The following is a 16,232-nucleotide window of genomic DNA, read 5'->3' on the forward strand; positions in this document are numbered from 1 at the left end:
AGTGAATTTTGCTGTAAGAAGAGTATTTGTCTAATGTCACTTTTGTTTTTATGACTTTAGCAGACTCATATAAGACATCTGTCCTTTCAGAGAACTTGTCTAAAAATGGTATGGTTTTGTTGTTAGTCACTTGTTCATCTGAGTTTCAGAGACATCAGATCTACCTTCCATTCAGCAAAGGGGAAGAGGGTCTATGCTTGCTTATGTGGTATTTTTTTAAAGATACCATGGCAGAAGAAAACAGTCTTTAGGTCAAGAAGAAAAAAAGTTACTGTACTTGTTAAAATAATTGTGGAAGTAAAAACTGCAAGAAAGTAATCTTGTAAACAACAGTTCAAGTATCTGAGCATAGAACTAGAAAACTTTGTTCCACAAGAGATTGCTGGATCAGATGGCTGGTGAAGAGTGGAAATACATATATTATTTATATTTTTCGTCGGAGTGCTTAGAGTATTTGCACTGAGTAAAGCTGAAACCACAAAACAAAAAAGACCCTAAATTAAATACTTAGTTACTATTCTTTCCCAAGATGTCCACACAGATATTTAACTCTGACCGGTGTACAGATATAGATATATATATCGCCTTAAACAGCAAGAATGGTATTTAAATTTACACAGTTCCAATTAGATAGGAAACCAAATGTTTAATATCGTCGGGTTTCTTGAGAAACACAACTTAGAAAATACAGTATGAGTTGCACCATCTTCTGTGTAGATACCCTTCCGATTCTGCTTCAGCTGTTAATTCCATGGATGTGCGACGTTTAAAATCTGTTGCTAAGTTTTGTGTGTGTGTGTTTTAAGTAAAACCTTTTTCATTGGGAAAATTACAGCACTGACTGTGGTGCCTGTACAACTGCTTCGTAAATATATTTCCTAATAAAATTGCACATTATGCTCTAACCAAAATGTGTTATTCTCCATTGGAAAAGGCTCTTTGAAATATTCAGACTGAACAGATTCACATAACTTCATGTTTTTCTGCCCTAAGATTAACTGTTACTTATTAATAGTGTATATTTGTCCAAGTACTGAATTTTTTAAGTTGTTGTCCTGGTTTCAGCTGGGATAGAGTTAACTGTCTTCCTAGTAGCTGGTACAGTGCGATGTTTTGAGTTCAGCATGTGAAGAATGTTGATAACACTGATGTTTTCAGTTGTTGCTCAGTAGTGTTTAGACTATAGTCAAGGATTTTTCAGCATCTCATGCCCAGTCAGGGCACAAGAAGTTGGCACAGGACACAACCAGGGCACCTGACCCAAACTGGCCAACGGTGTATTCCATACCATGGGACGTCCCATCTAGTTTTAGGAACTGGGAAGTGTGGGGGGGTGGGGCAGGGAATCGCCGCTCGGGGACTGGCTGGGTGTTGGTCAGCGGGTGGTGAGCAATTGCACTGCACATCACTTGTACATTCCAATCCTTTTATTACTACTGTTGCCATTTTATTAGTGTTATCATTATCATTATTAGTTTCTTCTTTTCTGTTCTATTAAACCGTTCTTATCTCAACCCAGGAGTTTTACTACTTTTCCCGATTTCCTTCCCCATCCCACTGGATGGGAGGGAGTGAGTGAGTGAGTGGCTGCATGGTGCTTAGTTGCTGGCTGGGGTTAAACCACGACAGTTGTCATTTAGGGATTTGAAAATGGTGTTTGAATTCAATGTTTTGAGTACCATAATAACAAATAATTTCTAAGCAAAAAATAATATGTTCATAACCACTTTGGATTTTTGGGGAAAAAAACCCCAACAAACAAGCAAATGATTGTATGATATAATGATTTCTATTTTCCTGTTCCGCTGATACAAAATGGGTACTAAGAGTAGTTTCATGTTACTTAGGTAACCTTTAGGTATTCTAATGTATTTTACACATTGCACTACGTTAATTCCTTTTAAAAGGCTAATTAACATTATCATCAATGTCATAATTTCAAATGATTTAGACACATCATTATGTTTAGTTATTACAGAAAAAATCTTTCATCTCTGATGGATATTAAACACTAGTTTTATGAAACTGCAATCACAGTTGTTTGGCATATTAGTAACACTTTATTTTAATCATTTTAATAGCACTGATTGTAATAAACTCATTTGGGATTCATGTAGAACTAACATTTATTTCCATAAAGTGTTTTACAGTAATTGAACATTAGTTCAGTTATGAATGCTGGATTGCTGCCAGAATATTTCTTTCCTTCTTTTTTCTTCTGTTTCCTCACTGTTGATTTCATAAACCCATCTTTCTGCTTCATTACCAATGAGGTCATTAAACCTAAGGCTGGATTCTTAGCTAGCATAAATTGGACCTCAATGGAACTACTCTGATGACACTGACTGAAGATCTGGATGTTAGTTTTTACTGTATTTTAGTAAATCATGGACTTTTTAATCCAGGAGTCTTTTGTGACTAAGTCAACCTTTTCAAAATTTTTGTATTTTTGTAGACATGCAGATAGAGCATCTTTCCGCATATGAATCAGAAAAAGAAAATAAAAATGTGTTTATGTACTGTCAAGGGGATCTGTTTCAGGTTACATTTGATTTTACAGAAAATATCCCAAGTCAGAGGATCTGAAGCCATTCATAAGACTCCTTTCACACTCAAATCACCTTTCATGATGGGAATTATTTCAGTAATAGCATTACTGTTCTACAGTAATTTATTAAACAGTTGTTGAGACCTCCTTTGGCCTTTTGCTTAGAAGAAAAATGGGTTATTCACAAGACAAGTACCAGTACATTCTAACTTTGTTTCAACAGTAATATGGAAATTTAAATAGTCAAAGTTTGAAGTGTAGGGAAGAACTGCTTATATGTTGTCTGATAGACAAATTATTCATATTCTGCACAAGATGTTTATGACACTGGATAATATCTCTTGCAAATAGCTTTCGGGGGACCTCAAATGTTTTCAAGAGTCTTACGCAATTGTGATATACGGAGACTTGCAAGAGCACACGGATTGAAAAATGGGTGCTATTTTAACAATGTTAATTATTTCACATGTAAATAATCTACTTGCATCTATCACAGTGAGTGGATAGGTGATTGTTACATAGAGGTCATTAAAAAGGATGTTTTTGTTCTATCAAAGCAGTTATTCACAGGTACAGTTTGTTGTTTTTTTTCCAAAGAGACTCCTCTTATGCCTCAGGTATAAAATGAAACACAGCTTTTGTGAATAGATTCTACAGTAACAATTTCTATAACAATTAAGCTTCTATTCCACATTTCTAAACAAAGAAAAAAAAAGGGGGGGAAGAGGAAATGAAAGCATTGGTGATCTGTATAAACCAAGTGATAAACTATGAAAATACCCCAAAAGTGAAATTAAAAGATAGGAAAACAGTGCAACAGTCTCTGACATCAGCAGAGACTTGGAATTTACCACATGTTGTAGGAAACTCCAAAGCTTTTCATTTTTTCAGAGGTGTGTTATTTAGCAAACATTAAGTCATTAGAACTAATAATACTTGTTGAATTGCAGGTTTGCACTAGCTGTCTGGATATAACCCAGCCCACTTCCATGGTTCATCTGCCACTAAATACAAAAATATTAGAAACTTTTAAATAGTCTTTAAATTCATCTTGAATATTTCACAATATCCTTGAACTAACCAGTTGTGATAGACTTTCCAGATTAACCAGAGGCAGCCTTGGTTTATAACTGGAATTTCTGGAGTTTCCCAATTAACAAAGAGTAGGAAGCTTGGCTTGGTCTTGGGTATCAATTAAATACCTCTTACAAAAATAAGTTTCATCTCATATAACATTTACTTACAAAATAGCAATGTTAAACAGTTTATATCGTTGTTGAACTTCTTTCTTCTCTTAACCTAGAAATCAGAGATTTGAACAGTTGGATGAATCAAATCTTGGATTGAAAAAAGATGCAATCCTGTTATACTGTAGCTCCATAAAAATCTGTTTTGTCGTTAGGTCACTTTACCCTGTGCTTCAGTAAATGGAGCAAGAGAAAATAATTTTATATTAAAAAGTAAAAAATATACTTTCTCCTCGAAATGTTTGCAACTGTGTTTTTAGTCCTGAGGAGGTCTGGTGGGTCCCGTCCCCCCTCCCCCTCCCCCCCCCCCCCCCCCCCCCCCCCCGAAAATAACTGACCTAGTCAAACAAGACATACACTAATGGAAGTAAAAGTTTGGACAGGTCAAGAAACTTGAATGACTACTATGTAATGACTACATGTAATACAGCCATTACCAAAATCATAAAGTGGACAGCAACAAAGGGCATTTACTAGTTCTGAAGACATTTCTGACTGAACTAAAAGAAAATCATACATGGAGATCAGAAAATAAGGGTTCATTGCCTCAAGTTAAACTTTCAAAACAAAACTCCATGTCAAAACCCAAATTTGTTAGTAGTAGTTAGTAGTGCATCTATCTCTTTGCTATGGTTGTGGTGTTTATCATCTGGGAGGTTTTTTTCTTTCCTTTTATTGCTATTATGTGAGTATTTGCCTGCACAATTTTTAGTACTTCAGTTTTGACAAGCAGTATGTTTTGAAGCATTATCCCCTGGCAGGTTTTGATTTATACAGAGCATGTGAACTAGATCTCTTTTAGAGAATGTCAGACTGGTAGCTCACCTAATGCTCTCTGATCCATAATGGAAATGTGAGGGTCCAAACCTATTGCTCCTTCAGGCAGCCTCGAACCAAGTGTATGTTTGGGATGCTTGGTCCAGAAGACATGTAGTCTAAAGTGAAACTCTCAAACTTTCAAAGTGGGGATGATGATGGAGTGCACTCAGCACCATCTGCCTCGATCTACTTTGATCAACTTTGATGTCCTGATCTCCCATTCTGCTGAATTGCTAATGTCAGCCCAGCTTTTGTTAATAAAAAGGTAGAAAGTAGAATGGCAAAAGTGATTAGTGCTACTAGAGCAAAAGGCTTGTGGAGCCTTTTATTAAGACTGAATAATATGACCCCACTGAGTACTAATGGAGGAGAGAGCCCACAAGTAACTGAGGCAAATGCTGCAAAGGGAAGAAAAAAATCTTGTCAGGTATACGCACAGGCAACTGATGAAAGAAAAGGTCATTTAATATGGATACAAAGAAAACACTCTCCTTGACAATGAAATTTGCTAGTATGTGTAATAAATTTCCTGGGGTGATCCCAGCTGATTATTGTAACAGCTAGTCTGGTCTAGATAGTAATAAAAATGAAGCAAATCCTTACTGTCAAAGGGCAAGATGTGGGTTGTCACATTTCTGTGTAGTCTGATGGTTACAGAAAGGGTTAAAAATGTCTGACTGACTGAACTGATGCATTGGGAAGACCTCATGTGTCTTCAAATTAGACAGACTTGTTTAATCTGACCACAGTTCTTAGCCCTTTAATATCGAGTTCTAGGAAAAATTAAAATGTTTTGGAGGTTTAAGATCATAAAGCTCCTTTGCCATAAAGATGACAACATAAAAAGCAATTAGAAAACTGTCAAATGAATATATGTCTTCTAAAGCTCTGATGCACTTAAAAGAACTAATTACAAAGAAAACTCCACTGCTGAATATAATGATTAGCAATATGCAAATCACACAGAAATTCAGGCAAAGGTCTACAGAGACCAGAAGTTTGCCAAATGACTTGTAAATGTAGACCGTGATGGTTTAATACCGTATGTGACTGTGTTTTCCTGGAGCTAATCTAGATTGTGGTCGTTATGAAAAGGGCAATGGGAAACACTAATGTTCACTGCATCAGGATGAAGGCTACCCTCTTGCTTCAGCCATTCCATACTCAGCAGTGTATAAGAGCCTCTTACTGCCATTTCCACCAACAGGCAAGTAACGGGAGTTTACAAAAATGTTATATTTTTTAAAATTTCTCGTCTGCCTATGCCTTCAATAAATAAAAGCTGCAAAGAAATTCTCTGCATCAAAAAATGTGGCAGAAGTTTTGAATCTTTCTGCTGCAACTGGGCACCGTTAAATGTACCTTTGGACAGCGTTATACTATATTCAAACACTTTAGAGCTAAGGCGGAACCCAAATGTTGTTCCATTTCTTTTAGTAAAAAGGTAAATGCAGAATAGGACATATTTTGGGGATCTTGCTTAAAACAGTGAATTTTGATATGAAGAGCTCTGCTGAGATGCACTAGATTGAGTTATCTAGACAGGAGCCAGTGATGATTCTCAGTAAACTGATGTGTACGGAACTATTTTTATACAGGGAAACAAAGGCTTATTTTTGAGTCAGTTTATGCTGCTCTGCTCCCAAAATGGCCTGCCTGTCTTCCTCCAAGCTCAGCAAGCTCTACAACCATGGAGCTCTGATAAATTCAAGAAACTTTAGTATTCAGAAATACAGCTGAGACCACAATTCAAACACTGCAAAAATACTTGTTTTCATTCAGTGAGTAAAGTGTATCTGACGTGTTGTTGTTTTGAAGTACACTTTTTGTAAAAATAAGAATACCTGTTACCAATTTCAGTCTCTCTTTTGATTCTTTAAGGAGAGTGCAAAGCTAAATTGCTACGATTGCAAAAGGGATAATTTATTTTCCTTTCTTGTTTCTTGACATAAATAAGCTCACGTCAATGGCAAGGGAATAAAGTTCATGTGCAGAAATAGCTGGCATGTCCTTTTTAGGTGATAAGCAAGTGTTCATTTTTCTGTTTTTAATATTCGGGATAGAAGAGAGGTAAGACTCTGGTTTCTAATGGAAACTTCAACCAGATAAATGTAGACACTCCATTTTAGTACAGATGTTCTTAGGCATACTAGTTCCTACATGCAGCGCAGAGCATTCCTGCCTTTGGTAAGAATAGTCTTCCAATAACCTGTAACCAGCTGATTTTTCCGAAACATTGATATATTGTCATCTGCTTACCAGCATGTGGAAGCAGACTTGATTTTTGCCTATGTTTCTGAGGCATATGTTGAAATCGGAAGTGAGACTTAATTTTTTACTATTTAAATTAGGTGTGTGTTTTTCTATAATATTTAACTCTGCATCAGTGAAGAAGTGGTATTAAAGTTCATAAATTCTCATCAGTCATTAAAGCAAAAGATGAAAAGCATGGGTCACTTGTTATCTTAATTAACACCTACCTGGTGTTTTCCAAATGAAGTGTCAAGAAGTAAAGGGCAGATTTGTGTTCAATTAATGCATTCGCAATATTTCTCCCATAACGCCTCCTAATCCCCTTTAGAAATTCTGTGTTCATCTGGGGAAGAAATAGTTTTCCCTGATAAATATGCAATGTGATTTTTTTGCATCTTGTACTGATTTAGGGTCCTATTCTGTCTCCTTTGTGAAGTCTAAACATTCTCAATTTAATATAAAATAGGTCACAATACACGTGAGAAAGGGAAGCACGTTTTACTTTCTGAATAATATTTAACCTGGTCAAATATATTCTGCAAGATGAATTGTATTATTTTCTGAATCAAAATCATCACTGTTAACCAAACTGTATAACATACCTTTCTAGAGAATGTTTTATGTAATTAATAGAACAAGATCCATAATTTAATGAACAAAACATAGTTCAGCATTACTACTGCTCAGTGCTATTCTTTGCAAAATAGAAGCACATTAATGACATGATTATTTTTAAATATGTTTTAGTGATTAAATGGCGTCTTAGCCATTGGGTTGCTTTTCTTTGTAATGAGGGTAAAAATTACATGCTTTGCTAGCTGTGTGCTCATGATACAATTCTAACGTATTGAGCTTCTCTGCTTAGATTCTTTGGTGGACTATGATCAGCAGCGAGATAAAGTAGAAATACTTTTGAGGGGTAATCTGAAGGATTTTTATAACTATGTTGGATATAAACAAAAATTAGCAGATGGTCTCTGCTTTTGCATCTCTTATAAGAACCGTAGTGGCCTGCAACTGGCTGCTTGGACAGTAAATCATCATGGGTGAATCTTCACTGAAAATGGTGATCTTATCTATGGATACTTGAGATGCCTGCACAGAAATTGTGATGTCTTTCATCTCTTTTGCCTTGAATGGATCAAGAATTCTCATTCCTGTATTTCCAACACCACTGTATTTTTGCACCTCTTTCTTCCTCCTGTTCCTTATCCTGACTGTTTTTCCTTCAGGCCTGTAATGATGTTCTTGGCATCAGCTGTTAGACACTTGGACTTCAGATCTGATGTATGGGCCTAAAGTATACTTTATTTTAAATCCTCCTATGACTTCTCTCCCCCGCCGCCTGCCCTGTTGTTGCATTTACTAATAAGTTGAATAATTGTACCTAAGTCAAACTCATCAATTTGCATTTGACAAGAGTGGAAAGACAGATAATCACGCTCCCAAAGAATGTCCCTATACTTAATTGTTTTAAGAGACACTTTCCTTTTACTCTCCCAAAAAGCTGCAAAACCTTTTTGCCTTTGAGAAAAAGTTACCAGGGACAGCAGTGGAAATCTGGAAGTAGAGATGGGCAGACCGAGCAGCTTAATTATACAGATAAGCAAGTTGCCAGCTCTGGTGCAATTGAAGCAGAGCTCAATGATCGTATAGGTCTTTACCAACCTAAATGATTCTATGATTCTTAAACAGTTATCTCTACAATATTGTTCAAGTTTACATTCAAATGCCATATAAATCAATAGAAAGACTTTCAGGGAGACTTTCGCAAACACTGGTTAATGACACAGGTATAGACTTTCTATTCTTTTCAGTGGTGAAATTCTCTTTATGTGCCACTTGCAGTCTGCATTTAAAATCATAGAAATCAGACTACTTTTTTTTTTTTTTTTTTTTGTAAATGATGCTAGGATCATGAAAGGTTGTATTGTGTGTTGTTATGGATGTATTTTTACAGACGTGAGCAGTGCAAGGTGTGCAAAGAAGGGAGATCTGAATGGTTGTGCAGGGTGAGATCAAGTGTCCAGCTAAAACTACGCGGTATGTTGTAATGTCTTCAGAAGAAACAGGTTGAGTAACAGGTAGTCTCCAAGTTCAGCAAAATCTTGTACTTGTTGTACTTGAACGAAAGTAGCGGATTGTTCTGAGAGACAAAGAGTATTGCAGTGTAGAGCTGATGACTAACTGCATTGGCTAGTGCTATTTTGTGAGTAGTCACAGTTTAACCGATGAAATAGTAAAATTCTAATTGTTAACCTAGCTAGAGTATTTGTGTGTGTGGTGTGAAAGGACTTCATAAAGTTAAGCTATTTTAAAAGCAAGTGCTTTGTTGGACTCTTCATGTTTAATCATCAGCAGGTAAAAACATAGGAGGAGCTGCAGTTTGGGTTAAAGTTAGCTGTATATACAGAACGAGTTGGAAGGAGTGTCTTTCAATTCTCAGACAGAATGAGAAAGCAGCTGGAGCAAGCACTGGGGGAAACATGGGTATTAAACAGTCACAGGAGGTATTACCCCATATTACTTTTAAACTGCCTATACTTCTAAACACTCATGTGAGAACAACTGACTGTAACTTGATATGGGAAATACTAGATGTTTCACAGTAGATTCAGCAAGATGGAAATAGTATGTTTTATTACTAATACAAGATTATTGTTCTAACCAAATAAAACAGTTGTATCGACAACCTCTCTAGCTTGGCAAGATTAAGACAGTGTAAAGATCCTATTGTGTGAAAACAGTTTTAGAAACAGCTTGTGAAAATCCTTTCGTAGTTTTGATAAAAAACAACAGATATCTGTGTTTTGTATGGATTTGTAAACTATATCCGTCGGTTACCAGGCACAGCACAGAATGAGATATTGAACTGTCCTATTTGTTAATGTGGCACTTGCATTTTTTTCTACTGTCATGTCAGCTAGGGTTGTAACATTGTGAGACACTAATTTTCCAAGTATCTTAAAACTATATGGTATCAATACAGCCGGACTTCTCTCATGCCTTAGTTCATGCTAGAACAACCTTTCAAACTAAGAAGCTAATTTACGACAAATTTGATCACTTTTTTTTGAGCTAGCAAGCACTACGCATTATCTCGTAGATGAAAGATAAACCATTACGATTATCTGCCCGAAGTTCAGCAGTTATTTATATTTCAACAAATTCTCCTACAAACTAACATAACTTTCAGTTAGGTCTTCGACAGGCTGTATTTGTATCTATAGTCACTGTTGAAAGGCATTAAACAACATACTTGAACGGAGAAGGGAAAAAAAAAAAGGCTATATATGATTTTATGATTTTTTCTGAAGCCTAGAGGAAGCCTATATTTCCTTCGGGGAAATACACTTCCAGTTCAAAAAGTTTACTTGAGTTAGTAACAAACCACAAAATATACACTTTTCAGAATTAAGACCCCAGCCTAATTGTTGCGGAGGGGTCCATTGACATGACTACTACTTTGTTTATTAGACAACATATTGCACGTGTGACTATTTGGCTTGCAGTTAAATCATGTACTGTTTGGCTTGTAGTTAAATCATGTACAAAAATACCTGGCACTCAGAAGCTACTGCCTGCGAGCTGACAAAGCCACAGGAAGGGAAGAGATCCCGGGCAGTCCGGTTGAACCAAGAGGCTGAAGGAAATTGCTGGCAGGTTCCTCTTAAGCGGCTTTGTGCCTCTCGGTCATTTCAGAGCTGTGCACGAGTTGAGAAAGGCGTGCAAAGAAAAGGTGTTTACAGACACGGTGCTGTGAGGAATTGAAGGGGAGAAAGAAGGGGGATGGCGGCAGGGGCTGCTGACCCTTATCTCTGGTACAGGGCCTAAGGAAGATGGCGTGCAAGACCTTTGACGGAGAGCTTGGGGGGTGAAGGGGGTGTCTCTCAGGCGTGGGGTTGCTGACAGTGGGTGGCCGTGTCTCCTGCGACGGCCAGTGAAGCACAGCCCAGGGGGAGGCGAGGCGCGGTGGGACCCCGAGCTGGGGTGCGCCGCCATGGCAGTAAGCACCCGAGGGAGCGCAGGCCCCCTGAATCCCACAAGATGGCTCGTCATCCACCGCGAATTAAAACTGCCCAGCTCTGAAAGCAAAGAAATCCGGCGGTGCAGCAGGGTAGCAAGAGATCAGGGCCGCAACAACAACCGCCCCCCGCTCCCGTACTGCGGTTCCTGTCAGGGCTGGCAGGGAAGGGGGGAGGGGGCGGCTTCCCGCCCAACGGCCGCCCGGCCCGGCGCTGCCGCCCGCTGGCCGTCCGGGAGAGATCCTGCTCCCCGCGGCTGTGTGATTCCCCCCCCCCCGGGGGTTGGGGTAGATGACCGGACAAAGGCACCCCCCCGCCCTTTCTGCCAGCGACGCGTAGTGAGTCACAGGCAGGGGAGACGCATCGTGTCGGCTGTGAAGCTATAGCGGGTTAAAGGCAGTAGGTAAACCCGGACGATTTAAAGTCATCAAAAGGCTACCAAGTCGGAAAAATGCAACAGTAGGTGGATTAGAATAACCCGCCAAGGGGAGAGGGAGGGGTGACAAGAGGGGTCTCACAGTGCTGTCGGGTGGTATTTTTACCTGACAAGTTCTGGCAGAAAGGGAGCCCTTCAGCACTCGCATCTCCTTCCTGACAGAAAAAGGGGAGTCCCCTGACTGCAAGCCCACACCGTCAGCTGTTCGTGTGTTTTCCAAATGACACCAATCTTGTGGAGTGACAGCAAAAGGGGTGCTGTAATACCTGGTCAGAAGTGGTACAAAATACTCTCCCAAAACAGACTGCTGCCGAGTTGACAGCAAGAGGCATTTGGTGGGGAAAAGAGTTGTACGTTGGAGTGAGGTGGATAAAATTCCCAGGGGTTTGTTACAAGGGCTTTGTTACTGAGCTTCAAATCAAGACCTGGAAATGAATATTCAGTGTTGGTAGAGAATAAAATACTATCCTGTATGTAGTAAATAAAACGGAATGGACTTGGGCGCTCCATAAAGCATTCAAAGCTTTTGGGAGCAATGTTTTTGTTACTTGGAGGCATTACTGTTTGGAAGAGGTAAAAAAAGGTTCGTTCTCGTGTTTTTGAACTGCAGTGAGAAGCTAATCCCACCTAGTAACAAGTGGGGAATGCATTTGTGTAGTATGAATTTTGTGTCCCTAATTAATGTTGTAAAAAGCATCCTTTTTGTAATCCTTAAGCGTTTGAATTTCGTTACATGTAAACAAATGAGACTCAGAGGATGTTCTAATCATTCTCGTTAGTTTACACATTGTGAAAATAATTTATTGTTTATAGTAATTAACTAAAAAGAAATTAGATTTTTTTATTTAAATTTGCCTGGAATAAATAATTAAACAGTGATTGAGCAGACTTGAAGCTTTTTAGTGATACAGTTGTTCTTGGAAGATGGTAGCAAAATCAAGCCACTTTGGCTTTTGTGAAGTTTCACCAGAGATAAGCATTTCAAGTTGTTCATAAATTGCTGCCTATTAAAATTGACCTGAGTGTTAACTGTTTTAGAGGAGACTACTTTTGTTAGGAGTACTGCATATGGCCCTTGAATGCTAAATGTCTGGACTGTGGCAGATTAAGGAACTGATTGCTCTTGTTTTAAATTGTTTATTGATCTTTGACATGCTGAAATATGACATCCACCACAATATGACAGCTGGAAAACTTCTGCTGTGGGAACTTGAGTAATACTTTTGCTTTTGCTATACTTTTAATGCAGTAATATAGTTTCTACTCTGAGCAATGTGTGCTTAAACATTCTTTTTTATTAAGTGCTTACTTAACGTAGGCAAATTAAGTAGCTTAGTCTCAGCTTTTCTTGGGATGTGTAGGAACCAGCTGCAGTCTTACTGTGCTCTTGGTAAATGAGAGTCATGCTTAGATCAGAGGAAAAAAGTATAGAAAGGAAGAATGTGGTTACACCTAGCTGTGTGCATTCATAATAGTCACCTAAGAAAAGTGATGTGGCTCACCCCCCCCCCCCCCCTCCCTTTTTTTTTTTTTGTAGATTCCAGTCTGTTCATTCATGGTCAAAGGCTGTACATATCTGACTTGGAATCAGTAAGGTTGAAAACATAGAGCACTGCCATGCTTCTGGTTCAAACTGATCCGTTTGCTCTGTGCAATCTGAACGGGAGTGAGACAAGCTAAAGACTGAGTTTACAGGTGTAGCCTAGACTTAAGTTACTTGTAATATCCATGTGTAGGGCTGTGGTGCTTTTGCTACAGAAATTATGGTGTTGAAGGTGGGAGGTATCACATGCTGAATCCTGACCTGTGGTATGGTGAAAATAGCTGGTGTGGTATAGGCAGTAAGAGTTTATACTTGATCAGGTTATGTTGTAGTGTTAGAAATGGTTTTGGTGAATCTGTCATTATCCATCGTGAAAGTTGACATGTGGATTCAGGAAGAGGATGTTGTGCAGTACTAGTTGTTACATTGTGGTATTTAAGAATAATTGTTTTTGTTTTGCTTAAGGAAAGGTATTCTTCTCCCTTGTTCCGTGTCCCTGAGTGTATGACCTGTTGAGATGCTTTCTTGCATAGAGCAGGGGACCTATTATCTGAACTAGCAGTACAATGGAACTGATCAGCTTTGGCATCTCTCTTTTCTTAGGCTTGAATTTGAGTGCATCTAAGTAAAGCATCACTGTCACTCCCTTGATTTGTTTTGATTTGCGTTTGATATATTTTGGAATATATAAAAGGAGAATGAGCTCCTTCATGGTTTCATAGCAGTTAGACACTCATGTTCAATCCCCTGTCTAATTAAACTGACCCTTTAATTAGAATTTAACTGATGCGTCTGCTCGTAACGAGCAAGTTAGGAAACTCGCTTTCCATTCATCCTTTGCCTGCATAGCTGTGTATTGGAATTTGTAACTAAAATTAAGCAGAATGTGTGCAAATCTGTACATAGGAAAGATTTTTCTATTATCACTTGTCCAAGTAGGGTACTGAAAAGCATAGAATAGCTTTGGGAGAAAAAAGTGAAATGTAAACGGAAGGCAAAGTGCCAAAATACTCTTTTAAAGCTTTAAGTCAAAATAGGCAAATGATTATAAGCAATCGGTACTGATTTTTAAATTTTGTAATAGCCAGTAAGGCCAATAACTTGCAAGGCAGGATTAAAGCATAAGGCCTTGAGATAAGGAGTTTCTTGCACTGCATGGTGGTGTTCACGTAGGACTTCTGTTTTATATAGTAAGCATCACGTCAGTGCTGCGCTCAACGCATGCACGCTGTTTGCTGACTTGGAAGTTGCTGGTGTAAAGTTAGCTCGATTAACTTTACAGTGACTTTGGTCATATGTTAGGGGGAGTTGAAAATCTCGGTATTAATAGACTACTTTTTATTGGAATCAGCTGCTCGCTTGGAATTTAGCTAAGGTATGTGGAAGATAGAAGCTGAGGAAAGACTCCATTGTAAATTTAAACTTTCTGTCCTTGAATCAAGGAGCTCGGAAAGATTAATGAAGGCACAGCTGCTTTTTAGCACTACATGAATGGGACCTAGAATATTAATCTTTATTCTTTTTCCATTTATATTTCAAAACAGGACCAGTAAATGAAACAGTGAAAGAGGGATAAAGAAATGGGGAAGGTACTTCCAAACTATGTAAAGGCGTGTCTACTTTTGTGTATGGGAACTGTGAGAGATAGTTTAGTCCAGTACAAAAAGAATATCGAGAAGATCAGGAAAGCAACAAATGAAGAGATGACAGGTCTAACTTGGTTCATTTGATTTTAAATGAAACAGTTTTTAAAAAGTTCTGTTGCTGTTTATTTCACCTTTTTTCTTTCTTACCAAGGTATGTATCTTTTTAGGCCAAGTGTCAGTGGGGTTTCTTTAGTAATTGCTTCTTTTTTTCTTTTTGTCATTGAATAATAGCTTAATTACCATAGTAAATCTCCATCCTAACTGCTCTGTAAACAAATTAGACCTCTCCTTACGCAGTTTTTTTTTCTCTTCTAGTTTCATCCCTTTTGTCCAGATTCCTTAATTTTTGAATAATATAATTTTGTGCTATGAACAGGTCAGTCCCTTTTTAATTTGACATTACCCCTTTGTGTTCTGCCTCATTTCTCCAGTGCATAATGGAGTGTTTGTCACTTCTGCACAGGGGAGAGGGCTTTAATGAATTGCACAGGGTGTGCTCTAATTGACAGTAATGCATTCTGTACATTTTTTAATTAAGTCTGTAGAACTCCCTCATCTAAGGTGGATAATTGTTTCCTGAATTATGCCCTTCTATTTTTATCAGTTTGCCTAATCTTAAAATTTAAAGTCATTGTCACACAATGTGACAATGTGTATTCTTTAATCAGCATATAATACTCAATATCATCTACTGCTTCAGAAATAACTGTCTGAAGCAAAAAAAAAAAAAAAAAAAATGTAGAACATAATATAGGCCCAGAAAAGATTTCAGAAATACGTCCAAATGATTGATCAAAACACAGATGCCGTTTTTCATTGTATTTTCAAATTGAAAAAGCCATTAAAAATATATCCTTGGCCTATTTAATTCGTAATTTCAAGATAGGTTAAATTCATCACTGTGCAGAGGGTCAGTAAAAGTCCAGGAATAAATTAAATCCAGTTTAAGCCCTTTGGTCCTGATTCAAAGCTCTTTGAAGTCACTGGTATATTTTTCTTTGAGTTCAGCACAAATAATAGTAATTACTAATCTCACTCTAAGTAGTTCCTGAGTGAAACAAATAATGAAATATGATTTTAAAACTTTAACTTGGCTTGAATGTTTGAATGATAGAACAGTAGCGGCAAAAAGCTGGGGTCAGTCATTTATATTCTGTTGTGGGGCAGACCAAAACAGGAGGTTTTTGGAAGAGTGGGGGTCTGTAGTGCACACAGAAATGACATCAAAGGCTCGTTAGCATGGTTCTTGGTAGAAGGTGAGCTGTCAGCTCTGATTTTGACTGTTTGAAAGGCTTCTGTCACCTGTAAAAACCCTCATGGGTATTGAAGGCTGGAGCAAGCTTCTAAAAGCCTTTCTTTCAGTGTACGTTTCTAATTGTTGTAGTAATTACTTGTTAAAAAAGAACTAGCTAAGATGCCACTGAGTGCAATTCCTATTTGAACCAGCTACAGCATCTTATGAAAGCCAATTAATTATGAATTTTTATAGCCCTGAAAGACAAGGGATAATTTACAAACAGATGAAAATTCTTTTGTATGTATGTGTATGCATTTTATTTGCTTGTATCTACACATATCTATAAAAAATTAAAAAAGCAAATCTAATCTATTAACTTGTGAAGGAATTGGTGAAAAATCAATTATAAAAATCTCAGCCTGGTCTTGCTTTAATTTATATAAAGCACTGAAAGAAAATTTATACCTCCTAATGTTGA

The sequence above is a fragment of the Accipiter gentilis genome, chromosome 12 (assembly GCF_929443795.1).
Source record: "Accipiter gentilis chromosome 12, bAccGen1.1, whole genome shotgun sequence".
In the NCBI taxonomy this organism is placed as follows: domain Eukaryota; kingdom Metazoa; phylum Chordata; class Aves; order Accipitriformes; family Accipitridae; genus Astur; species Astur gentilis.